The sequence below is a fragment of the Parasteatoda tepidariorum genome, chromosome 11, assembly GCF_982258835.1.
Source record: "Parasteatoda tepidariorum strain Cologne lab strain chromosome 11, Ptep-v5.0, whole genome shotgun sequence".
Classification (NCBI taxonomy): domain Eukaryota; kingdom Metazoa; phylum Arthropoda; class Arachnida; order Araneae; family Theridiidae; genus Parasteatoda; species Parasteatoda tepidariorum.
This window is the reverse complement of record NC_141765.1, coordinates 72408200-72434692: the sequence shown is the minus strand read 5'-3', so window position 1 is coordinate 72434692 and position 26493 is coordinate 72408200. Positions and strand designations below refer to the sequence as shown.

General features: G+C 29.0%; 1 long non-coding RNA gene across 1 annotated transcript; it reads left to right on the top strand.

The window, feature by feature from the left end:
* Positions 1 to 22291: 22291 nt before the first annotated feature.
* Positions 22292 to 22778, top strand: LOC147801829 (uncharacterized). The gene is made up of 2 exons (XR_015430365.1): positions 22292 to 22444; positions 22537 to 22778. It is a non-coding gene; the product is annotated as an uncharacterized LOC147801829 (long non-coding RNA).
* Positions 22779 to 26493: the final 3715 nt, after the last annotated feature.

The following is a 26493-nucleotide window of genomic DNA, read 5'->3' as shown; positions in this document are numbered from 1 at the left end:
AATTAATTAAGGAAGAGAAGATAAGGGGCCAGCTGTTTTTTCATCTGATAGCGTAGATCTTTAAAATATTTAGGGTATTTTCAGTAGTCGTAAATGTTTTGTTGTTTTGTTTTGTTCATGAATGTTTTGTTCGTTGTTACGACCAGTTGGATTTATTTCGAAATGTGTAGCAATCATCGCAAGTTGGAAAATATTTTAATGAAGAGAATGAAACATAAAAATACTTAATTATTTTAAAAAAGGTCGTTCATGTATGGCAAATTGGAAAAGTAGAACCTCACAAATTCATTGGTGATTGCTAATAATGTTGCTTTATTTCAGCTAATATTAAACAGCTAAATAAATATTTATAAAGAATAGAAGATATAATTAATAAGAATTTCAATTATGTATTAAGAATTAATTGTTTTCAAATTAAACTAAAATTGAATGAAATTTAAATTAATTGTTTAAAATTAAAATTGCAAACAGTTTAGATTGTGATTCCAACAAGACGTTTTCCTTAGAGGAAATGTTAAAAAAAAATTAACGGCAAAATTGTTAGACAGAATCCGTTTTGTTAGGATATTCTTCCGAGAGCAACCCGTTTTTCCGTTAAAAGTTATTTCTCCACGTATTGTTTATAAATGTGATTTTTGTCTCATTTTTTCTGTTACGAGTTTTCTTCATTCGTTAATTAATAATACTTATTAAATGTATACATTAGAACATGTGGAATTCTTCATTTAATCACTCAAAAATTTAGTTATATCATATTTTTAATAATAGTTAAACGAGAATTGCTTTAAACAGCAGTTAATTGCTTTTAAATAGAATAATATTGATATTTTTTTCGGTCAACCAAAATTATCCCAAAGCTACTATTTATTATTTAGATTTTTTTTAAAGGAAGTCAAATATTAGAAAAAAGTAGCATTACGGTTTTTTAATTTTTTTTAATATAATAATTTTCATAATTTACAAACTTCTAACACAGGGAAACCAGAATAAAAATGTTTTTTTTCAGTAATTCGTTTTTTAGTATCATATTATTTTTACTTTTCAATATGAGCTGTTGTTTTAATACAGCTGTTTTATATCGATAAGGATTGAACAAATGTATATAATTTTAATGCACAAAGAAAAAACCATGATAGTTTCCGAAAGCATAATTTTTCAAATATTCAATAAACTATTCTAGGAAAAATAATACTATTATAGAAAAGACACTTGATGGACAATATGCATATCACCCAATCAATTCTATTTATTTTTAAGGGAAACGTATATTGTCCCTTGATAGTCTGTAGAAACGAGTCTGCTGATAAAATAACGAGAATAACAAACGGTTGGATTATTGGATAAAAATTATTGAAGAGAAACACGATATTTTTTAGAAAATACAAATGTCCTCGAAAGGAGTTTATAAAGTATTTACTACTTTCCCCATCACTTTTTCAGTGTAAAGATAATTCGAGGTATATTGAATAAGAAACAATTAAAAAAGAACAATTAAATTCTTTGGATATTAGTCTTATTTGGTAACTCGAGCATATTGAAATAGAAACAGCAAGTAAATATAAGTATAAAGAATAGGTGTCTTTAAATCCAGTAATTAACGAATTAAAAAAATCTTCATTTTATTAACATATATTTACTCAGTAAAATGAAATTTTAAATTTACAAGAAATGGTAACGCAACATTACGCTGATCAATGTTATTTAGTTTTGTGAACTGGTTTCTAATGTGTTTTTAAATCAGTATAAATTAAATAAAGTGTGTGGACATGGAGCTCGCGTAGACAAATGAAATATTTCTGTTATTTTCTCGCAAAGTTCGGCATCTGACAGGCTGGCATAACTGTGGTATACTGTCATACGTGCAGTGCGCAAAATAAAAAACGGACCACACTGCATAATTCGGGATATAATTATCGGAATTCTAGGACTCAATCTTAAAGGTTTGATAGGGTAACCTTGTAACCTTAAATATGTTGATTTATTAGTATAGACGATATTTTTACCTACGAAATCAGACAAAAAAGCATACTTTCTCTGAATAAACATACTTTTTTTTCGACAGGGGGTAGCCGCAATCTGGGAAATATGATCCACATAATTTGGTTTTCAGGAATAACTGAAAAATAAGAGGTACATTGTAAAAAATTCCAAATCAGATACTATAAAATGTTACGGAACATAGAATCTGATATACAGTAATTTTAATACAAAATTACTAAATAACTGATATTAAATAAACATTACTGTAAAAACTACGGTATAAAATTTTACGATGAAAATGGATTTTACGGTAAAACGGATTTTACGGATGATGCCTCCAGGGTATTAAAATATTTTACAGTAAATTGATCCGGGATTTTTTACAGTGTCTTCATGATGACGTAAATATAAGATGCACTAGCTGCCAATTAAAACTATGCTTCATTGACTGAATGAAAATTGAAAATTAGAAAAAAGTAAGGTGGTCATATTAACTCAATTTACCAGAAAATGGAAAAAAGGCCATTTCAGTTTCTTTTCGTGATAAAAAATATTTAGATCGGCAATATGACTTTTGTACTTTTCTTCGGATGGGCTTTCAATCAAAAGAAAAATTTTATTTGTCTTTGGGAGCAATATTTATTCCCCATGCAATTTAATTCCAATATTTTTATGTTTTAAGACTATATGCAACTCAACAAATATAATTTGTGGTAAATTAAGAAAAATCAATAAAAACATAAGGCTTTTCCTATATATTCTACTTTCTGTCATTTGATCAAGTTATAATTTTACTAGTTCTGTTTAATCCATCAAGTTTTGTGCAATCTATGGTTTTAATCAAAAATTTTAATTGGAAATTTTGAAACTAACAAATAATGGTTGATTAAAAGAAAACAATGTGACGACGGCAGCGTCTGAATAATCTAAGTACCTGCAAAAATCTTTTCATTAAAAACTTAGTGATAGATTGTCTAGCCGAATAAAAATACAAACGTAATCATAAAAAAAAATGAGTTAACCCCGTCAGATTTCCAAGAATAACGATAGAAAAACAAAATGTAATTTTATACCAACTCTTCTCCGATTGAATCAAAACTAAGCGGTAATATTAACGGCGGCCAGTGATAACAGCATTTTAATTTCTTTTTAAAATGAAAATGGATTTTTGCTTTCACAAGTCGCTGATTTTTGTCATTATATGTATGACTGCCGTCATTTGATAGGGACGCTGACGGACGCTCCTTAAAACCGCTAATAATCTACATTGAAGCCGAAAGAATGACTAAAGAATCCACAGTAGTAGTTGGCTCTTCTCCAGAGTTGTTTGTCGCAATTACTCTTTCTTTCAATCATTTTTCTTTCTTTTTCGTGATTTCGTCACGCGCGCCGCCATCCGTGATGATTAATTGCCACGGAGATGTATTGTCGAACACTTAACAAAATATTTAAGACGAAAAATGAAATTTTCCATGATGACATCGACTTATATAGAAATCATTTGAATTATCATTTTCTTGTCACTTTATAAATGGTTGAAATTTATTTGCAATTTTTTGGCTTAAAATTGTTCTAAAAAATTATTATATAAAGAGAATATGGAATAGAATTATTATGACATTTAGCAAGCATTTCCAAATTAGAAATGGTAAATTATAAAATGTTCTGTCCCTTAAGTTGAAGATGAATTATATCCGTATTTCATACAAAAAATTTTCTTTTTGAAAAAAATAAATAAAAAGATGAACGTTTTCTACGCATTTTTTTAGCGCTTTCTTAAATTGCTATATGGAGACAAATACCTTTAAATTTTGCTAATTAAAATGTATATTGATAAAGGAAGTATAATAAAATGTTCTGTTAATCGCTGAATTGTGCATTAAAATAAAATATGCTTACTTGAATTTAATAAAGGTTCGTGAAGAAAATAAAACTTCCATCATAATGATAGGTTTCTACAAATATTTTTATCTCTGCTAAAGCAAGACGTAATTGAAACATATATCCGTTCAAGTTGTAAATCACTTTAGTCTAACGAAATTCGAAACGGCATCATTTACGAATATAGATTACGGATCTCAGAATTATATTATAGAAATATCTCCTCTAGAGCTTGATGACAAGTGCGAGAGATACCTAGAATTCCTTCAATACCTTGATTATTTGGAAAATAGCCAAACTTTATATCTTATGAATGAGTCATAGTTTCTTTTAATAGTGTGTTTCGCAAACTTATTTTATTTTATATCCGGGGTCTGAACGTGGGAAACTCTTAAAAACTTAAAAGAGTTAAAAATGGTTTTGGACTTGACACAATAAAAAAAATTTTCACTTCAGAAAAAAAAGGAAGAAAAAGCCTCTTTTAATAATTTTCAATTGAAAAATTATCGGTATAGCTGAATGGTGCATTCGTGAAATTTAAGCAAAAGCCTATAGAAATGTATTAACAATTCGGATAATAAATAATTTTCAATGGTGTCAATAAAGCAAATACTTTTCGCTCTTTTAAAATGTGACAATTTCTACATTCATTTTCTAGGAAAAACCTTTTAAAAAAGATTTAAAGAAGAAAAAAATTAACTCTTAAAAAAAGGTGGAAGTACGCATTTATTTATGCATTAAATGTAAGAACTTGTTGCACTAAGATAAGTACTTACAAGCCTAAAGTGATAAAATTATAATTATCAGTTATCAAAGTAGCAACTGTCTTGATCTAACACATTATTTATTTTTCATGTCAAAGTGTCAAAATTCACCGGCATGCAACTGTAATAATCTTCCCCTGTTTGATACTACTGCATGATAATTCATTCCATTAATTTCTTGGAACTAATCAATCTACAGTTTTATCACCGTCCTTCGATAGCAAAGCGCGTGTCTACTAAGTATTCTTCTTAGTAAATTGAATAAAAAAATCCTTCTGTAATATAAACACACACTTATCTAATATTTAACCGGAATTCGGATTACTTACAAGTAAAATATATAAAATATGCGAATAATATTGAATTCTAGTCTTTATTATTATACAGCATTGAAAAGAGTGATTAAAATATGATAACAGTTATACTTGTAAAAGAAAAACTTCATTAGCTTAAAAAATGAAGGTAGGAAAAGTGGCATCTAGCTCAGTGCTTGTCTTATTTATAACTTCCTCTCCTAACTGTTTTAACTTTTTTTTAAAAAAATACATTAAGGAGAGGTTTGGCTAAATTTCAATAATATAGGTTGGTTAAAATTATTTAAAAATTTACTAAAACATAACCACTTTAAAAGTAAGATTTTTCCAATTTAGGTAGAATTTGATATTTCGTGTCTGTAGCACAGCAGCAAGTTTTGTATCCAGGACTTATACTTTTAACCCAATTTAAGTCGACAAGGGGGCATCAAATATATATTTTTTGATTTTATTAACTAATTGTTCAAAAAGTAGTCTTAGTCTAATCACAATTTAGACCAATTTTCAAGACTTTGAAAGTCCCTTGTCACCTTAAAATGAGCAAAAAGAAATTTTTTTTTCGTAGTTTAAATATAGTTTATATTTTGAAATTACAGAAGTAAAAAGTTTACAACATATTAAAAATTACTATTAAATGAAAATTGACCAAAAAATGGAGGAACACTAATTAATATATAGCCCCCCCCCCTTCCCCCACTGCACACTTGCTTCTGGTGAGCATCATAGACGAGATCATGATTTTATCAGAAAATGTTTTATTGCATGATTGAAGAGGGATGGTCACAAGGGTTGCATTGAGCGCAATACACCAAGGGGGGATATGATGTTCGTAGCGCAGTCCACTCGGCTTTAAAAAGACCATTAGCGCAATCCGCCATTTCCGGAGTTCAAAGCAGATCTCGATGAATGATATCCCGTGAATGATAAAAACAAAAAACATATAAAAAAAGCGCTTTTTTAAAAATCTGTTTTTCGGGTTCTTGAAATGCTTGATTCGACTTTTTGCACTTTTAACTTTTGAACAAATGAAGTCTTCATTACTTAGGGAACTTGTGTGGAGAAGTGATTTAATTAGAGAACTTATTTAAAAGAGAGAGCGTATTTATTAGAGAGACCTATTATTTAAAGAACTAATTTCTTACTTAGAGAAGTGATAACCTGAGAAAAAAAGAAAAGAAACATTTTTTAAAACTTTCTTTTATAACAAAGTAATGATTCTTTTAAATATTTTGTTTACCAGTGTCAATTTCAAAGTGAAGGATATGTTCAAGAATCTGAACCAATATCATTTGACATATTAAAATTTAAGGTAAATACAAAACTTAACTCTTTTTCTTTTTATGCTCTTATATATTTTACCATATGTTGCCGTCCTCCTATCAGTTTTTGAACATTTATTTTGGTATATAAAATCAATTATTGCGTCAGTTTATATTTATAATTTAAGTTATTAAGTGACATAATCTTCACCAGAGGAAGAAAAAGTTTTTATCACAAATGACAAGTGGTTTTATGATCAGTTAAATTTATAGCTAATAAAGATAAGAAATTGAGACATTCGAAATAATTCTGTAATATTAAACTGATATTACATAAAGTTGCATAAAATTCCAGATTGAGGAAGGGTAAGCATTGAAGCATTGAAAAAAGGTATATCTTGTGCTGGCAGTTTCAAAAAAGTAAACCATTTTAAAACAAAAAGTGAAAAACTCTTTTTAACCCATTCTTATGAAAATTAAAAAAACAAAGAAAACATTGCAATGCTAAATTTTTTAAAGTATCATTTGACATTTACAGTACATTTACAGTACATTTGACATATACAGTTTTAAATATACTTTTTTGTTTAAAATTAAACTGAAATATGTTTATAATTGATTTTTAACATATTTCATTAACCATATTATAATATAATTAAAAAAACTAAATTATTGATGTATGTTTTTTCTGGCTGCGAAACTAATAGTTACGTGTTAGAATCCAGCTCAGGACATGAATGTTCGTGTATTGTCCTCTGATGGGTGATGTGTCTCACTCTCTGAACAAGTCTTTGACAGTGCGGCGTGTGTATACTTTGTCGATAAAAAAATCACTAAGTCTATGACCGTCTGCTATGGAAACAAGAAATAGTGTATTTCAGAGCAAGGAGCTTCTCTCACCCCTGATATATTTTTCTCCCCGACCAGAGCCAAAATCTCCCTTAAATATTAACCCAACTCCCTTGCTTGAAATATCTAAACCTTGGAACGATAATCACAATCTCCGCTTCAGACGAATAGTGAGGGGAGTTCTTGGCATAGGCAGACTATAACGTAGCCCTCCTTCCTTCGCAGGTGTCCACCGGGTACGTTAAATGAAACGAGGTAAAGAACAAGAGCATCAGTAACTGCCATTAAAAGAATATATATATATATATATATATATATATATATATATATATATATATATATATATATATATATATATATATATATATAATATGTGTGTGCGTGTGTGCTTAATTTATAATCTAAAAATCAAGTTGAAATGCATACCATGACTTTAAGTATAAATATAAAATGTGCAAGGGTTTGTTCATGGTTCAGTTGTATAGTTATAATAAAAATATTATTTTTCTTTCACTGCATCTATTTTAAGTTATTTGAATAAGAAGCTGAAAGAATATATAATACAAGATACAGACAATATATGTACACTCTAGAAATCTCCAAATTATGTCGGAATTTAGAGTTAAAGAAGCCGACGAATATTATTTATTTTCAGGAATGTTTCATTCGCTCTGATATACTTAATATCAAATTTAAATTTCAAAATTAGTGCATCATTTACGTAATTTACAGAAAGTTTCGAACTAATGGAATTCTGTAAACGTTAATTTTTATTTTTCCATATCCATTTTACTTTGGTTAACTCGTTGCATAATTTTATCATTGAAGACTTAAATAATGAACTTTCGTAAACCATGATGTTAAGAAGAATTTCATTCTTTCCATTCAAATAAATTTCAATTAACGGGAGTTTCATTTAGTAATGAAGACGACATTCCTTCAGGAATAGGAATTCCAAGGAAATTAAAGAAACCACGCTTTTCACAGTTTTTTTAAAACTAATTATTCAAATCAGCCCATTTTCCAAATCGACTAATGAGACAGTAATATTTTCCAGCTTTTTTATCATTTGTTTGATAATTAAATAAACATTCTTTTAAAATAAAACATTCGCTTCATTTAGAGTAGCATAGCTGTCTTTTGGAAAGGGTTCGGAATTTTGTTTAGCCAGTGTAGAACTATTTTCACTTTTTAAAAGACAACAATTTTATTACGTGTTGACAAAGCTCTAATTAAGCACTCAGTGTTAATTTAAAAGATACTAACCGTATTCAAATATTCATTTCGTGAATATTATTATGCAATATTTCTCTCTTCGATTTGAAGTTACTAAATAATAAAATTATTGCTTGAAAATGTGTATAAAACTAAAGCAAAATGAATGATTTTGATTTCTCGTTGCAAGAAGATATGTAATTTTTTTAAATTTTATATTTTAATTTAGTTTGGATAAAGTTTTGGATGCTTTCTTGATTATCATCTGACTTCATAAAAGCATATCATGATCTATATTAATATTGCAATAAGAGGAAAGTGTGGGTAAAACTGCCAGAATATGGTAAAGTGTCTTCTGCTGTTTTTAAGCGAATACCAAAGAGCAAGGTAGTGCTTTAGTAGCGACTTTTATTGAAATAAAATATGGTTTTATTATCATGTTGTTTGATAGTATGTTGGATAAAATTATTACCTGAAAGGTAATTTAACCAAAACAGTTCTGGCATAGTTTGAGATAACTCCAATTTTATTAAACGCTTGTTAACTTCATTTTTGGTCAGTTAGTTTTTTTTATTTCTATGTAAGCTATAAGCTAACATATAGCAACTTTAAAAAAAAAATGATATACAACTGCTTAATCAAGACTGAAAATTAACAGTCACATATCCCGATATCCTAAAACGGAAATGTGGAGGGGTAATTCCTCACCGTTACCTTGAGTGCATCGAATTATTTATAATAACTTATTTATTATTATGGTGGTTTATGAGCACATTACAAAATTTGAATGATAAAAAATACTTATAATCTTCATTGCGCGTTTTTTTCAGTGCACCTTTAGCATCTCTTAAACATTTCAATTAAACATATGTATATATATATATACACACACACTCTATAATAAAAAAATCGACGCACCAAGAAGCAATCATCCGATTGCTTTGAAATTTCGTATGCACGAATGTTTTGGCTCGATCAGGCTGGAATGATGCCGACTAGGGACGTATAGTCTTTAGCGACGAATCCCGTTTCCAACTGTGTCCTGACGATCATCGAAGACGTGTTTGGAGACGCACAGGGCAGCTCCTGCCTTCACTATTGCAAGCCACACTGGCCCTCAACAAGGCATTATGGTCTGGGGTGCCATTTTCCTTGACAGCCGGACGGCTGTCAAGGGAAATGGCACCCTTTGGTCGTCATTAGAGGTAAACTTATTGCACAGCGGTACGTCGATGACATCCTAAGACCTGTTTTGCTACCGTTCCTTTTGCAGCACCCTGGGCTGGTTTTTCAGCAGGACAATGCCAGACCACATACGGCACGTGTTGCTATGAACTGTCTGCAAACTTGTCAAACTCTTCCTTGGCCTGCCAGATCACCAGATCTCTCTCCCATCGAGCATGTCTGGGATATGATGGGAAGGCGATTGCATCTGGCACGGAATGTTGATGACCTCGTTCGACAATTGGATCGAATTTGTCAGGAAATACCGCAGGAGACCATCCGGGAGCTTTATAGGTCTATGCCACGCCGTGTGGCAGCTTGTATCCAGGCTAGAGGCGGGTCAACACCTTATTGAACTTGTTACTGTAACTCTGCAATAAATTATTCAATTGTTCTGAAATTTTAATCATTTACTATTCTGTACATTGTCTTCCTATCCACTAATTTTCGTTTCAATCGGACAACTCCTTCTTGGTGCCTCGATTTTTTTGCTATAGTGTATATATATATATATAAAAAAAAAACTGATAAATCAATTAAGCAACTACAAAAATATTTAGTAATTACTCCCATAGACAAACCTCACAATAATGAAATCTTCAGTAAAAAAATCTATGTTGAACATTTAAATGAGTAATTAAATAATATTCAAAATTTCAAACTTTGTAATTTAAATAATAATATCACAAACATTTTCTTAGCTTTTTATAAGAGGTTGAAAATTAAAACTAATAATATTCAATTTCCATACTTAATAATCAGTCCAAAATTTCATAAAATTCCTTTTCAATTTAAAACAATCATTTGTTGGTCTAATTCTTACCTAACTAAATCTGGCGCCATTTTCTCTAACTACTTAAATAAAATTATTAACTATATTATTAAAGAAGGTTTTTCTTGGATTATCACTAATAATCAACCTATTTTCGGATTTATTAAACAAAATAAAATTAGTTCTATTGCAACTTGATTTCTAAGAACTTGTTAATATTATTCTCCTTTCAAAACTAAAAGAAGTTTTACCGAGTCAATACTATGATTATAAAAATATCCTTCATTGCAATTTTGATTATTGGGAAATTCTAATTAATTTTTGTCTTTTTAGTAATTATCTTTACGATAGAAAATATATTTTTGTTCAAACTGATGGAATACCCCAAGGATCCAATTGTTCATCATTCGTAGCTAACTTATTTTCACACTATTATGAAAAAAATCATACTCTTGATTTTAAATTTGTTTTTAAACTTATTGATGATTTAATTATCTCTAATTTTCAAAATTGTACAATTTTGTTGAATAATATTTACCCCGAGGAATTAATCTTGCTTTGTAATCATGACGATAATATTAATTTTAATTGTTTTGATTTAAGTATTAATAAAGAAGAAAATATATGCATTGTTAATTTATAAGATAAAAAAAATGATTTTGAATTTAATATAAATAAACTAATTACATGGAATTCTAATGTTTCTAAAAACACTTATTTAAATATCAGTTTTAATAAAATTAATAGAATTCAAAGAATTTTTAGTAACGTTTTTTTATCGAAAAAACAAATCGACGAAATCGTTAAAAATTTAATAAAAGCAATGGATATCCAACTAATGCAATTAAATTCTGTATAAAATCGTTGAGTTAATTGTATGTTATAACTAAAAAGTTCTTTCTCAACTAATTTTATTTTTTTACTCTGTTCAAATACAATTCGGGCAAATCCGTGGCTAAAAATCTTCCAATATTTAATAAAGAAGTTTTTAAAATAAAAAATTTAAAATCTTTCTTTTCATCAAATGTTACAAATTTTTTCTAAATTCAATTTTGCAAATATTAAAATGTCCATATTAAAATTCAATTTTATAACCTTTGTTGAGCAGGTGACCTAATTTCAGACTTGTGACTACTAATGTTAACTCCGTAGCCTTGAAATTTTAAACCTAATCCAGAGGACAAGGGATCTTTTGGATCAAGTATTAGGAGAAATTTGACTTCGTGGAGGACTTTTTGATGGAACTAACCCGCATTTGCCTTACATGGAGAGGGAAACCACGAAAACCTCACGCGGTTAGCCTGACGGCAAGGAGACTTTAACTCATGATCCGTCTTTTACTGAAGGTATTTTACGTCAACTCTGTGGTCGGTGGGAGGCGGGTGTGGTATTCGCCGTCGCTTGGATTCGAACCCGGTTCAACTCATTGGAAGGCGAGCACTCTTTCCCCAAAGCCACCACTGTTCTTAACCTTATGAACAATAAACTTTAAAATATACAGTAAAATAAATATTACCTTGTACATATCCAGATTCGGACCAATCCAAGGTAACTAACAAATCAAACGCGCTTGTGTATTTCAGTAAGAACGCGCCATTATTTGATAACCTTCATCCTCAATATACGCTAGTACTTTCGTATTTCATAATCTGTCAAACTTGTTATCAGGTCGTCGGGCTACCGAAGCGGGGGAGCCATCCCCTCTGCAGAGGATCAAAATTGTGATGGCATGTCTTCGGATCATCCTCAGGGATGTTTCCCAGACCGTCGCCAATAGCCCATTGTGCAGCTCTAGTGCGACGTAAATTAACAACAACAACAACAACAAACTTGTTATGAAAACATTTTAAATAATTTTCGAAAAATGCTTGTAAGTGTGAGTACTTTTGAATTCGCAGCTCACTTTATGTATAAAAGTTTGAGTATTGTTTCGTTTCTTGAGTTTTTATTTTCTATTTTTGCTTGATCGTTTTATTTTAAATTTTTTATTTTTATTTTATATTTTTTTGCTTTCTAAGTTCCATTTTCGTTTCAATATTTTAGGTACTCCTCACACTATTGTATTGATATGCTTTGCTTTGGCTATATTAATGCAATATTAGAAAGCACTATACTTTCGGATACAATCGTGTGAGCTAATGACGAGAATATATATTTTCCTTATTTTAAGTTAAAATTTTTTAAGTTTATAAATTTTTTTTAAAAGCATTTTTTAATTTTTTCTCTACCTTAAAAATCTTTATTTCCTTTTCCTTATTTTCCCTATATTTTTCACTTATATATGTATATATAAAAGGCCCCTGCTAACATATATTTTTAGAAAGGAATTCTACGTGGTAATTTTATTTATCAGGTGTCCTTTGCTTTGTCTTAAGCATACACATGTAGGGCCGCCAAATTTTTACTCGTTTTGGGAGCATTTTTTCTAGTGGTAATTTTATATGATTTAAAATTATTTTCCCACTATTACATGATTCAAATGTTTAACACCACAAAATGAAACGCCACTTTTCTCAGCTGCCTCGTATTGAGGCTTTTAAAATGCTGGCAAAATTTAAATTATAAAAAAATGAATTGTTGGCAAATATGTTTTGAAACAATTTAAAATTCTTATCTTGATCCTGTTTCTTTTAATTAAAAAAAATGCGGTAGTCATATAAAAAAATAGTTGCATTCATATATAATATTTTATTGAGCTTTTTATGAGCAGTTTAAAATTTTGAAGTTCGATAAAAATTGCTGAAATGACCTGCTTAATATGCTGTAATTAAAGTCTTTTTTCTGATTTCCAGAGTTTGAATGACTTTTGTTGGTTAAGTAAGCAAAACTCTGATATCCTGTTAATGTCAATTTTAGAGTTATTTGTTTTTGGAGATAAATTTCATCATTTTTTCAATCCAAGAGTGCAAATGAAAAAAAAAAAAAATAAATAAATAAAATTTAGCACTTAAAATGAATTTGTTGGCAACTTAACGTTTTCTGTTTCCCTTTTGTTTTCATTATTCACAACTGGAGAGTTTCGAGAATGGGTGTCTATTTTTGAGGGCTTGAAAAATGTCGAATTTTAGACTTTTTTAATTTTTGAAGTTAATGAAGTTTTTATGTTATCAAAAATAAAACGTGATAATTCATATTCTGTCTAAATTATCGAAATTCCAAATTGGTGATTTACTTGTAAAGAAAAACTTCATCCATCCATCTTCTACATCCATCTGCGTGGTGTTAAAACTTTAGAGATTATTGCTAATTTACAATTGAAAACAAGAATACCCGATTAGGGTTCTCTGAAGAAAATTATAATTTAAAAATTCTCGTTTTAGAAACCTGTGTTTACATTTTTGAAGATTCATGGATTTTTGAGCTGTATTTCGTTAATCGTAATTTTGCTACGAAATATTCTTTTTCTCACTCGTGTAACATCCATTTTCCAACGCCTAACGATTGTACTTTATGAAAGATGGTGTAGAGATAAGTGGGGTCATTTATCAAGTAGTGTTCAAATTACTGATTGTTTATTTACTCCTACTTTGATGTTGTATTTTCAAATAATTTGTTAATCACTATGTAACATTAAGCCTCATGCCTTTGACGAAAACTTCAAAAAAGTGAAGAATTTTCTCAATTTGACGAAATATTTACTTGGAGCATTTCCCATGATACGGTTTTATTATAAACGAAGGATGCATTTTTAAAAAAGGAAAAAGAGAACCTTAAATTAATCATATTTAGAATTTTTAGGAATAATTAGCGATATTAGATAAAGGTATTTTGTATAGTTTTGTAAGATGTTGTGCAGCAAAAAAATTTAATTTCCATGGCTTTAATCATATGATTTATGATCATTTATGGCTTTTATCATCAGCCTTATATTGATTTGTATTGCTCTATAAGAAAAAAAAAAGACTTTCTAAAGCTGGGATCATATCGATTATATTCGTTAAATATCCGTAGTGTAGTATTTCGTTTAGGATTGAGTAGTGATTATAGATAACTTTGTGTTGCATTATTAATTGTTTTGTAGAAAGAAAAAAACGTTACAATTACTCTATAAATTACCACAACTAAATTTTCAACATTTTTGTCTAGTTAGGGATCACGAAAATCTCTAAACAAAGGGTCACAATTTTCATGACTTCCTTTCGTTACCCTGGGATTAAAGGGCCCCTCGCATTCCTAACTGCAATTTTTCTGTCATCATTTTATTCTCAACGGAGGTTTTTCTTTCATTTTTATCTCTTATCTCATTGTAGATAATCGCAATCAAAATTTACCTCAGTCTATAATATACTGTAAATACTCCAAAAAATGTGTTCAGTAAAAAAAAAGAAAAAAAAATATGAATAAAACTGTGCATGAATGAAAAATGACACTCGGAAAAGTACTAAAATAAATAGAGATTAAAAAGTACGCGGAATAAAAGTGTAATTTAAAAAGCATTTTTAAACGAATATGTATATTTATATTTTGGAGCAATGAATATTTGATATTTTAAATTTTTAAGGAAGAAGTAAAATATTTCATTTTTGAAAATCTTGAGTAAAAATGAATATTAGCACGTATTGTTAAGGGCTTTAATTTGTATAAATATTAATGATTTATTAAATTTAATTCCTGTTTTTTTTCGAATTACTAACAATGAAATCAAATTTATCTTGAAATGAACGAAACCTGGGATGAAACTGCCAAAACACAATTTAAGAAAAAATTTTAGACAGTAAAGAATTTTATATTGTAATTAATTTCAGTTAATTTATCCTTTAAATTTTAAATTGAATAGCTCATAACGGTTTTTAAGTATTAGAGTTTAATATGTCATCTTCTACTAAACTTTCATGTCCTAATTTACTAAAAGCCCGAAAATCTTAAGCATTTGCTCAAGATTTAAATGTATATTTAAGGGGGGAAATATACTTTCAAATATCACATTAATTTTGACTGGAAAGGGTTGAAGTTATATTAATTTAACAATGCAATATTCCAAAAAATATCCTGTAAATACTTTAAAAAGTCTATTCATTAAAAAACATGGATAGAACAGTGCACGAATAAAAAATAATACTCGGAAAAGTACTACAATAAATAGCAATTGAAAAATGCTCTGAAAAAAAGTTAATGGAAAAAGATTTTTTAAAATGATATGTATATCGATATTCTGTAAAAATGAATATTTGGTAGTAAAAATTTCCAAGGAAAAGGTGAAGTATTTCATTTGTGAAAATTTTAATTAAAAATGAATATTAGAATGCAACGTTAAAAGATTTAATTTAAAGGGAGAAGTATATATTTAAAGGTGGAAGTATACTTCCAAATATTACATTAATTTTGCCTATAAAAAGGTGAAGTTATTTTAATTAAAACAGTTTTCATTTTTAATCCATTTCGTTATTCATAATCGTTTGACCTTTAGTGTGTACATTTTGTGATGACATTTTGGATATGATTTCAAATTTTTAGTCACGCATGAAATCGAAAAGCCGAAAACTCCCACTGATATACTTACCACTCGTATGTTTTATTTTCCCTCAAGAATTGATCTTCTTAATTTAAACTAGTCTAAATTACTTTTGATTTATATAAAATTTTCTACTATTAACTTGCAATCTACGATTTATGGTGCCCGGACAAGATGCGTCTAGAGTTAGCTAATACTGTATATATTATATATACACAAAACTGTAGTTTTCTTAAATATTTTTTTTCAATGGAAGTGCATAAAAATAAAATTACCTTCTCGTAAATAGATTGATTTCAAAGGGTGTATTGCAAAATTGATGATATTTTAAGAAAAGAATTTTAAAATATCTCTAAGGGAATTAAGGAAAATGTATTCGAATTAAACACAGGTCTTCACCGCTCGTTTCTCTCAGAGCACACTTGAACAAATTTTTCACTTAATTTTATTAAATTTTTTTGGTTATTTTTCTTTAACTGCCTTTAGGTGGGAAAAGCATGACACTCTTTCGAAAATCTTAATTGTTTTTTTCCGCCTACACGATCAAAAAAACTTCTTCATCGAAACTAAAAAAATTTGCTAGTGCTACTGGACACACACTTCATGAATGAATATTATGTAGCCATATTTTAGTTTTGTATCACTTTTGAAAAATTAATTTTTACAGTTTGCAAAATACATGGTCTCACTTTCCCTAAAGGAAAAGACTTTCTTATAAGAAATCTTAAGCAATTGTCGTCGATATAACCAAAGCTCTGTCTTCCTATAGTGTGATTTTGGTGATAATTTTCTTGATTGAAGATGCTTGTGACATAGGCCAATTAGATAGTTAACTCTCCCCAAATAGCCGACATTATTATGCAATTTACCAGGTAGTTTCGAAGATCACCTTAGGCAAAGTTTCTAATCAGCCTGAAATTCAGAGTCATTACAACGAGTTACCTTAAGAGTAATTAGAAAATATATCGACTATTTCTCAAAAAGCCTGATTTATTTTAAGCCGTTTATAAAGTGCCTATAAACTCATTGCTATAAGTCCAAGTGAATTCAGATAATTTGCTATAATCTGCTTACATTCTCTAATTAGCCTAAAGGTTTATAGGCTAATTGAAATGATTCTGAATAATATTAGGCTGAATGAAAAATACTAGAGATTTTTCCACTTAGCTTGGCTCTTTGTAAAATAACGATGACATTCGCATAGAACCAGATTTTTAAATTAGCCTGCGTCAAATGCTTTCAAACATTTTCGTTTCCAACGTTATATCGCTCTACATATGTAAAACAAATAACAAATACAAGTAAATTCATGTTATTAACTGATTATTATCCGGTGAAAATCAAAAGCACATTCGGTAAAGGAACTTAAAAATACCTATGTAAATAAAATAACTTTAAAGCAATTCGTATTCACAAGACTTATGAATCTCACAATTGTATGTTAACATTTTTGATGTATGAGAACGTTAATATGTTTTATTTTCCCATTTCAACATTAAACGTTATCTATCATTACCCAATAAAAAAAATGCAGGCTATTTTTTTTTTAAATTTCTGTTCATTCTTGATATTTCTCAAAATAAAATATCAGTAATTATAAATTTTCAGTTAAGAGCTCGTAGTAATTATACGATTTTTCCATTCTCATACCACAACTTAATAATCTTGATAAGACGATTAGAATGAGGTTGTGTTGCCAGGGGGCCCATCTTTTGAACCGAGTCATGTAGATCATCAACAGTAAGAGCTTCTTATCTTTCAGCTGTGACTATTGCTCGCCTGATGTTTCATCGCCTCATAAGACATCTACCAAGATGTGTGTCCTCATAAAAAAAAAAGAGAGGATCAATTGATGCTGGAAAATGATGTTTTCATTTCTCTACACTCGTTGTTTACATGGCTCCTATCTAAATTCGTTTTTATGGATGTCTCAATTTAAAAACGGTGCAGATGAGGTCAATGCTTGGGATATTCTCGAGTTTTACTTTTTTAATCGTAATGCCCGTGTCTAATTTCAGAAATTCATCTATTCTGAGAGTCAATCAATTATTTGGTTCAGAAAAATACATTGATAACAATTTATAATGTTTTAAGCAATCGATATGGTTAATTAAGCATCTACAGTCAGAAAAAAGTTAAACATTTTTCTTAAAGAATCCTTAAGAAAGATTAAATTTATGCATCTACTCCTATAAAAATCAGTTAAGAAATCTACTTCTTAAAAATCTACTACTATAAAAATCAGTCCTCATATTGATACCTTGAACTATTCCAGTGCAAATTTAAAACTACCCTTAAAAGATGTTAAATTGAGCTACGTTAACCAAAGTTTCATATAATCAAATTTCAGAAACACGAAAATATGATTCAATTTAGGTGCAGCAATATTTAAATGATTCAACAAATTATAAAATTTTTATTAGTTTAGAATGCTTCAAAAAATAGTTATAATAAAGTAAATAATCACCCTAAATATGTTAATTAGTTGAAAAAACTCTGACTTTGGAAATCAGATACGAGAGGGTTTTATCAGAATGCATACACTTTCGGGTGCCAAATTATTGCTTGAATTTTTTTTTAAATTTATTTTTTGCATATTTTTATTAGTTCATACTTAAAAATGTTTTTAAGTGGTAAAATCAGTTCTCTTCCCCGACAAGCCTTCAAAATAAATACAACTCATTTCCTTGATGTCCCTAATTCATATAAGTCTCAAAACTTCAATGTATGACTTCATAGAATTAATAAGTTTCTGTGAATAACAAAAAAATCATTAGTGAAGTTTGTTTAGTTTTTCTGAAAGTTGTAGTTTTAATTTACTTTATCCGTTTAACAGTGTATTTTAGTTTGACCATTATGGATTCTACTTTTAAAAGGAAGTGGGCTCTGTCGTAAATGATTTTTTTTATAGCGTAGTGCAAGTGGAATCGGGAAATAGAGTTACAAAGGAATATAAAACAATGGATAATTATGATCCTAATGTATTTTTTAATCCAAGTTGTTTTCGTAGTGATCAGCATTATATTCTGTATCTTTACTTTTCACCTTTCCTGAGTGAGATCATAAAATTTTTCTCATCTGTTTAAAGGCAGATGTTTTACAAAAGCAACATTGGACAAAGGAGACGAAGGAGTAAAAATAACATTGAAAATGAGAATTTTTATTGTTTTATATCAAACTTTTTGCACGTGCCTTGTTAATTAACCTGAAGTTAACCTTTTGGGACGTGCAGAAGTGATTACTCTGCTACACAGTTTGAAAACTCATTCGATAAGGAAATCTGTCCAATGCACCCGATTTCAATCCTCGTCTTATGGGTTTCTTTATGCCATTTTGAGTTAAAGTACGGTAAAGTCATAAAAACTTATTAAAAAGAAGTATCAAGTAGCGCTACGCTCTTGTGACTTAATTAGAATCTGAGGAACTCATTATTTTTTTATTTATATGTGTGTCATCAAAGTTAAAATAATAGATGGTCACTGGTGAATAAGGGGAATATCTATAAAGGAAAAAAAAGAATGTTAGTACTTATACCAAAAGAAGTAGGGAGAATAAGATATAATAGAAGTTTGAAAAATCAACTTCAAAAGGTTATCTTTAAATGCTTTGAAAAAAAGTTTTTTTCTAATAATTTTTTTGAAACTATCTTTAATATTTGAGACAATTATTAAATAAAAAATAATAGTTTTAAAATTTAACACTTATCTCAAATATCAGTATATTTTAAAAATAAATAATTTTAACGATCATAAATGAGTGTTTAATTTGCTTGAATATTCTCAAAACCATGAACGACTTTCCGCTTAAATGCGTCACTTCGCTTGTTTTCGAAATATCAGCTCTCCCACAAATCCTTTCCGATTTAAGAAAACAAAGGATAAGAAAGTACGATTAAAATACGCTTGCTTTATTATTAAAACAAAAAAACCACCACCACAAAAGAAACACTGCTCGTACAATGTATTTATTTTAACGGCTACTGTTTAAAACTGAGTTGGAGGGCATTTACCTAGTTTTTACCGCTGAAGAATTTAATTACTTCTTTTCCCCCATCACAAAGCGGTTTATGGTGTGGAAGCTTAAATATGGTTGCAAAAACTACCCCATCTGTTGCTGCAGAGAATCCCATTTTCTTTGGGACAACTGTTTACTCTGTGGCTTAGGCGGACTGTAATCTGCATTCAATTACAGTGTAGGCTTTATGTAAACTTTACCCAGCAAATCGAGTGTTTAAGTCACAGGCACGTGTTGAGCACAAAACGTAAAATAAAAACCTTCAAAGATTAATTATTTTTTTTTTTAGGTGTTTAGTTTCTATTTTTATTTTATTATTCTTATTTAGGTAATTTTAGTGAGAATATAACTTGTAGCAAATGCATTGAATGTATCTAGTGCTGATGATTTTTTATAATTAAATAGAAACAATTTTGATGACAATTAAAAATGATGTTGAACTTGTTACAAAAGTCACTCCTAAATTTGAGTCACAGTTTCTAAAATTACGTTAGTTTAGTGATGTAATTGATTTTTAGAGTGTTCACTACTTTTTGTTTAGTCCTTTGTAAGATCGTGGTTAGTATCTTATATTACGTGGTTACGTGGATAGTACAATTACAGTGTAGGCTTTATGTAAACTTTACCCAGCAAATCGAGTGTTTAAGTCACAGGCACGTGTTGAGCACAAAACGTAAAATAAAAACCCTCAAAGATTAATTATTTTTTTTAGGTGTAATACTGTTTAGTTTTTATTTTTGTTTTATTATTCTTATTTAGGTAATTTTAGTGAGAGGATAACTTGTAGCAAATGCATTGAATGTATCTAGTGTTGGTGATTTTTATAATTAAATAGAAACAATCTTGATGACCATTAAAAATGATACTGAACTTATTATAACAATCACTCCTAAATTTGAGTCACAGTTTCTAAAATTACATTAGTTCAGTGATGTAATTAATAGAGTGCTCGCTATTTTTTGATTAGTCCTTTATAAGATCGTGGCTAGTATATTTGCCACCATCATCATTTATTTTTAAATATTGATGGGACAATATTTTCCCACCAATCACTTGAGAGGTCATCTGTTAATAATTTCTAAAAATACAACAACAACAAAAAATGGCAATGAAGGGCATTGTTTTCATAAATGTGGGTAATAGTAAAGGTTATGCATTAGTTCATTTGATAATTTTTATATTTATTTCAAGTTTTTTTTTAATGTTATAAACACAGAATTTTTAAATTCGATTATATTTATAAACACAAAAGTTTAAACTTATGACTTACTTTTACAGTAGATAAAATTTTAAAAATTCCCACAAAAGGAAAAAAAAACTAGTCTCAAAAATCAATTTAATTTTTGGTAATAGCTAAATGAATATATTTTTATAAATCTATATCCAAAAAACATTTAAAATTTACATTCCTTAGAAAAAATTTCCTTATAACATTGCTTGGCCATATATTATTCTTTATTTGAAGAGACCAACACAACTTTGGAGAAATGCAAGAATCTTGGATGCAGTTTGGAGTTGCATTGGAAGCAAGAAAAAAAAGGAAAGAAAAAAAAAATTACCTCAAAGAATATTTGAAAACCCAGGAAGAAATTGACCATCTTAATTCCTGGGAGGCTTCTATGATGGTCGCTGAGATGCTATTCAACTTTATTTATGAAGGTTCTGCCAAGTATATCGGTTTTACAAGTTTGTATCCTTGGGTGAAAAAATATTGTCGATATACTGTTGGTCATCCAAACATCATCACCAACAATTTTGACTACATCAACAGTTATTTTGGTCCTGTCAAGTGTAAGATCCTTTCTCACCAAAAATTATTTCACTCCATTTTTCCATACAGATACAAAAAAAGCTTATGCTCCCACTCCGCAAGACATGTGTTGAGCAGAAGATCGAGGATTGTACCCATAATGACGAAAAAAAAGCTTTTGTATCTGGTGTTTGTACATGGGTATCTAAAGAAGCTCATAAGGCAGTAACTGTAGGATAAAACTTTTTTTTATTTTTTAAAATTGATATTAATGTTAGTATTAATAAATATTTTATTTCGTTACTTATATGAAGTATTAGGGGAACCTGAAAGTAATGTCGTTTCGGCGTATTTGATATTTGTTATCAAGATCTTATTTTTAATTAATAATGTATTCACCCTCGTTAGCAACAACCATTCAATGTCGGACGGAAAATGAATCGAAATGGATCGGAAAAATGAATTGGTTTTAATGACTAACGAGTATTTAATGCACCAAAACGACATTACTTTCCAGTCCCCCTACTATATCACCTTCCTCAGTCATCTAACTATCTCTTCATAACGTATATCAACATTTTTCTTAAAATTTAATAAGAAGCATCTGAAAGGCCCCAGTTGGCATAAAACCTCTGAGGATAAACAAAAGTATATCAATGATTATAAAAGGAAGAAAGGTATTAAACAGGATCTCGACTGTATTGCCTGTAATCCAGGAAGACCAGCAGTAGCGATAATGATCCTTAATAGTTTTTAGGGAAGGTAATATTTTTTAAGTTTTATTTGAATATACAAAAACGGAAAAGTATGAGAGTGACATAAAATGAAAGATCTTTTTATATAATTTAAAAAAAGTTATGAATCAATATTTTTTTTTAAAGATGAGGAATGATGTTGAATAAAACCCAGCTAAAGTTTGTGTCCATTTATCACAGAATTCAACAAGTTGTTATTGGATATGTCTCTACGCGTAAGTTACTATTTTTTAATATTTTGGAATAAGATACTTATTGGATTTCAGTATGGTAAAATTTTGATTGCATGTTTTTTTTTTGGATTAAGGATATGTATTTACCTACACCTGAAGTGGCCGCAATACAGTATGAGTATGCTGATGAATTTATTGCACAGGACTCCTATACTAATGTGTTCATTCCAGCTTTCACTACGGCTTATACTTGGTTAAAACTATATGAAGAGATAGAAAAATCTCGAGTCCTCTATTTCGATACATTTACAGCAACAGCAGACATACAACTAGACTAAACTCGAACTAAAGATGTGAACCAGTTTTAACTTCTCAACCTTACATTACTAATATTATATTTATTTTATTCATTAGTGTAATTACGTAATAGAATGAATTAATTAAAATATTAAATAATTAATGATCAAATAATAGAATAAGTAAATTAAAAGATTAAACTACTAAAACCAGACTTACAGTAGGACAGAAATAGGCTAACTTTCCGTTGGTGACACACTTTAGTTTTTTCAGGTGGGAAGTAGTAGGTAGTCATTGACGCACTTCCGGAAAACAAGTTAAGCAAGGGTTTTAGTGAAGCGGGGGAGTAGTGTTACTTATCCTTTACCAAAACCCCCGCTTACTACTCTTCAGTGTTTACATTTCATTGGAATTATTAACTTTTGTACTTTATAAGTTGTGCCATGACCAAAGGAAAATTTATTTAATTGACTATTTTAATTTCTAATATTTATAGCGATTAAAATAGTAATTTGAAAAAAAAAAAAAAATACGAAATTTATTTTCTCTATGTTTTCCACAGCTATGAATCTTTTTGAAAACAAATGCTGAAATTTAAAACGGCATCTTTTCTCAAAACACTCAAGTATAAAAATACATTTGAAACATGTACAGCAGACTATATCAATATCATTTCTCAGTTTGAAATGCACGTGCATTCGAAAGCACATATCTATGCTGCAGCGAATAGGCAATATCAATCTAGATAAGCCATTCACTGCTATTAAAAATCCGGAAGATGTAGCAGTGGCAAAGCATGTAGCCAGATGAAAGAGTTAAAAATGATCGAAATTCCCCACTTCTACATGACTAATATATTCTGTTGTTTGCCTTTAGAAGTGCTTACATCAGAGAAGGAATCCATAATAGCCCAGTTCGGGAACAATTGCTAGTTTCGAATAGAGACATTCCCATTAAATTCCAATCTAGAATCTCCAGAACTCAATCGAGTGAATACAAATCTTCTATCTATAACAGTTGTATATCCCTTTGTTAAAAGCCTTTGAAGAATGTTATGAAGTTTGAGTGCTGTGCTAATAATAACAGAGTTGGGTTTGGAAGAGAAAAGTGTTTTTCTAAGAGGGCAGTCAGTATTGTATTGGGGGACGGTACTTATTGTCAGAAGGAAAAAACTTGGAGAAATGTTAGTTATTAATTTTCATTAACTTTGGCGTTTATTGAAATAATGATGTCTTTAGTGAACTATCTTTTGTCGAGTTTTTCACTCTTTATTCTGAAGAGCTTTAGAAGGATTTATCTTTTTATTGTGTTATTGGTTTGAGCTCCAAAAAGGAAGTAATAAATTTTTTCATACCATTTCTAAATTTTTTAGTTAAACAAAATGAGATTTGTGATTGTTTTTAATTAAGCTACGCTTCACATGTCTTAAAACAACATAAAATGTATTTAGTAAATGCTCAAGTTTTAGAATAAATCACCAGTATTGAAAGAGCAGTGACTGACTTAAGTGTTGAATGGTACATTTTAGTGAATTTTGAAAAGTTGTAAATCACTTGAGAGCAGATCAAGGAGGGAGGAAGGAAATCGAATATTACTATTTGCGTGGAATATTTGCTTTTACAGGTTTCCCGACTTGATTTTTTTAAACCAAAAAGAGAAAAAAAAACTTTAAAATAAGCTTAACACAAGTTGTTTTTTTTTAAACAAATTATTATGTTTAACAAAAACTCTTAAGCATCCGACATTATTCAACAACTCAAATATTAATAAGTATTATTTAAGTCTTATATTTCAGTTGTATGCACTGAATGATGTAGCACCTAAAAATTAGCTCAAGTTTTGCTGACGTTTTTAAACTTTTTTATACATATGTTTCAGTATATAATCCCTTTAAAAATATGTCATTTCAGTAATTAATTAAAGAAAACGGTGGGATGCATTTTTTTATTTTAGAAATTTGTTAACGAAAATTCAAATATTTTTCTTAATGAATTAGAAAGAGATGGGTTTTATATTAAAACAATAGTTATGGTTAATAGTTATCTTTTACTGTTTTAAATGAATGTAAATATTTTCATTTGTTGATATGAATATTCTATAACATTCCTGCATCAAAAATCTCACAATATCTTCTCCGAATCAAAACTCGTCTAGCGATGGGAGAACTATGAATTTCTAAGATGTGCAGATTTTTTTACAATATAAAATTTTCACTTATAAATTAAGTTGTATAAGAGGCATTTTGAAATAATATATTTTTTTAATAATAAACAAATCTAATGATAAAAAAAGCTTAGTCTCTCTAAAGCCGAAATCTTACATAATTTTCTGCTCAAGTTTATCGGTTGAATTCCCGGAACAAAAATACTATATAATAATTCATTTTTCTTAAGTCGTAGGGCAAAAATAGCAAAGTCATAAAATTGGCGGTAAGTTAGAGTAATGTACTTTGTATACTTAGCGAGTATAAACAACAAGTGAACACGTATATCAGACGCTAAACACACTTTCATGATTCTTCTCTACTTTGTGTTTTTGACTAGATGTTTGTGATGGCGTTTGCTTCTGAGTATTCTATTCTCCCATAAAGTTTTGATTTATGGCTTGTCAACCTTTGGTGGCGGTCTTTTAATATCCACTTTCAAGATTTTATCAAAGCTTTTCTCCATAAAAGTTTGAAGAGCAAATTTTTATAGTGGTAAGTGCAATAGATTAAATTAATGATATATTTATACAATTATCATATAGGAATGGTTCGGCCAGAAACAAAATATTTTCAATGATTTGCATAAACATTAGCAACGGCTTTTCTTTTCACATTTTATTCATTTCATCAAATTATTCTTTTATCGAATTTTTACATAATATCGAATTTTTGTAACAATAAAGTGAAGAAAAAAAAGCAATTGCTGTAAATTTCTAAAGCTGAAAATTCTTCTTTAGTTCAAATAACAATGAGGATTTAATTACCCCACTGAGAATAACCTGAAGATTTCCCTTAAGGAATAGGGAATAAAATCTGAAGATATTTGGCCCCCTCTTTAAGCCTACTTTTACTTCAATTTAGCTATAGATGTTCTTTTTCTACAGAAAATCATCAGAGTGAATTTTTAAAATTATTTGATATATATATATAACTAACGGTGCAAGCCGGGAACAGAATTCAGCCGCCTCTAGGATTCGAACCCGGGGCAAAGCATTAGAAGGCGAGCTCTATTTCTTGAGCAGCCGTGGCTCTGCTTATTTAACTGTGGTAGTATGTAAAATTATCCAATAGGGGATTTTAGTGTTTCTATTATTTATTTAAATGATATTATTTTAATGTAAGTAAGTTTAAGTGCAAATTTATTACTGTGATCTATGAAGAAAATAAATTATATGTTCCAGATTTAGCTCAATTTTTTCCAATTAAATAAAATTATTAATCAATAAAATTAAATGCTTATTAAATTTGTACAGATCAGATTTAAACTTGCGCAGATCATTTTAACTTATCATTTTCTTTAATTAATATAGTGTTTTTATTTAAAGTGTTAATTAAAAAACACCATTTTAGATGCAACTTATATAAAATAGTAATTTTGCAATTAACATTTTAATTAAAAAAATTACTATTATAAATAATCTACGTTTAAATATGATTATTAAAAGCCTTAAATATATGTTTTCCAAAAATATTTGTTTTAAATAGATGTTTTTGTTATATGTCGAATTTAAATGACATCGTTTTCAAAATTTTAATTGCCAAAATAAAGCTGCTTTTTCCCTTTTACAGAAAAACTACTTTATTTTCA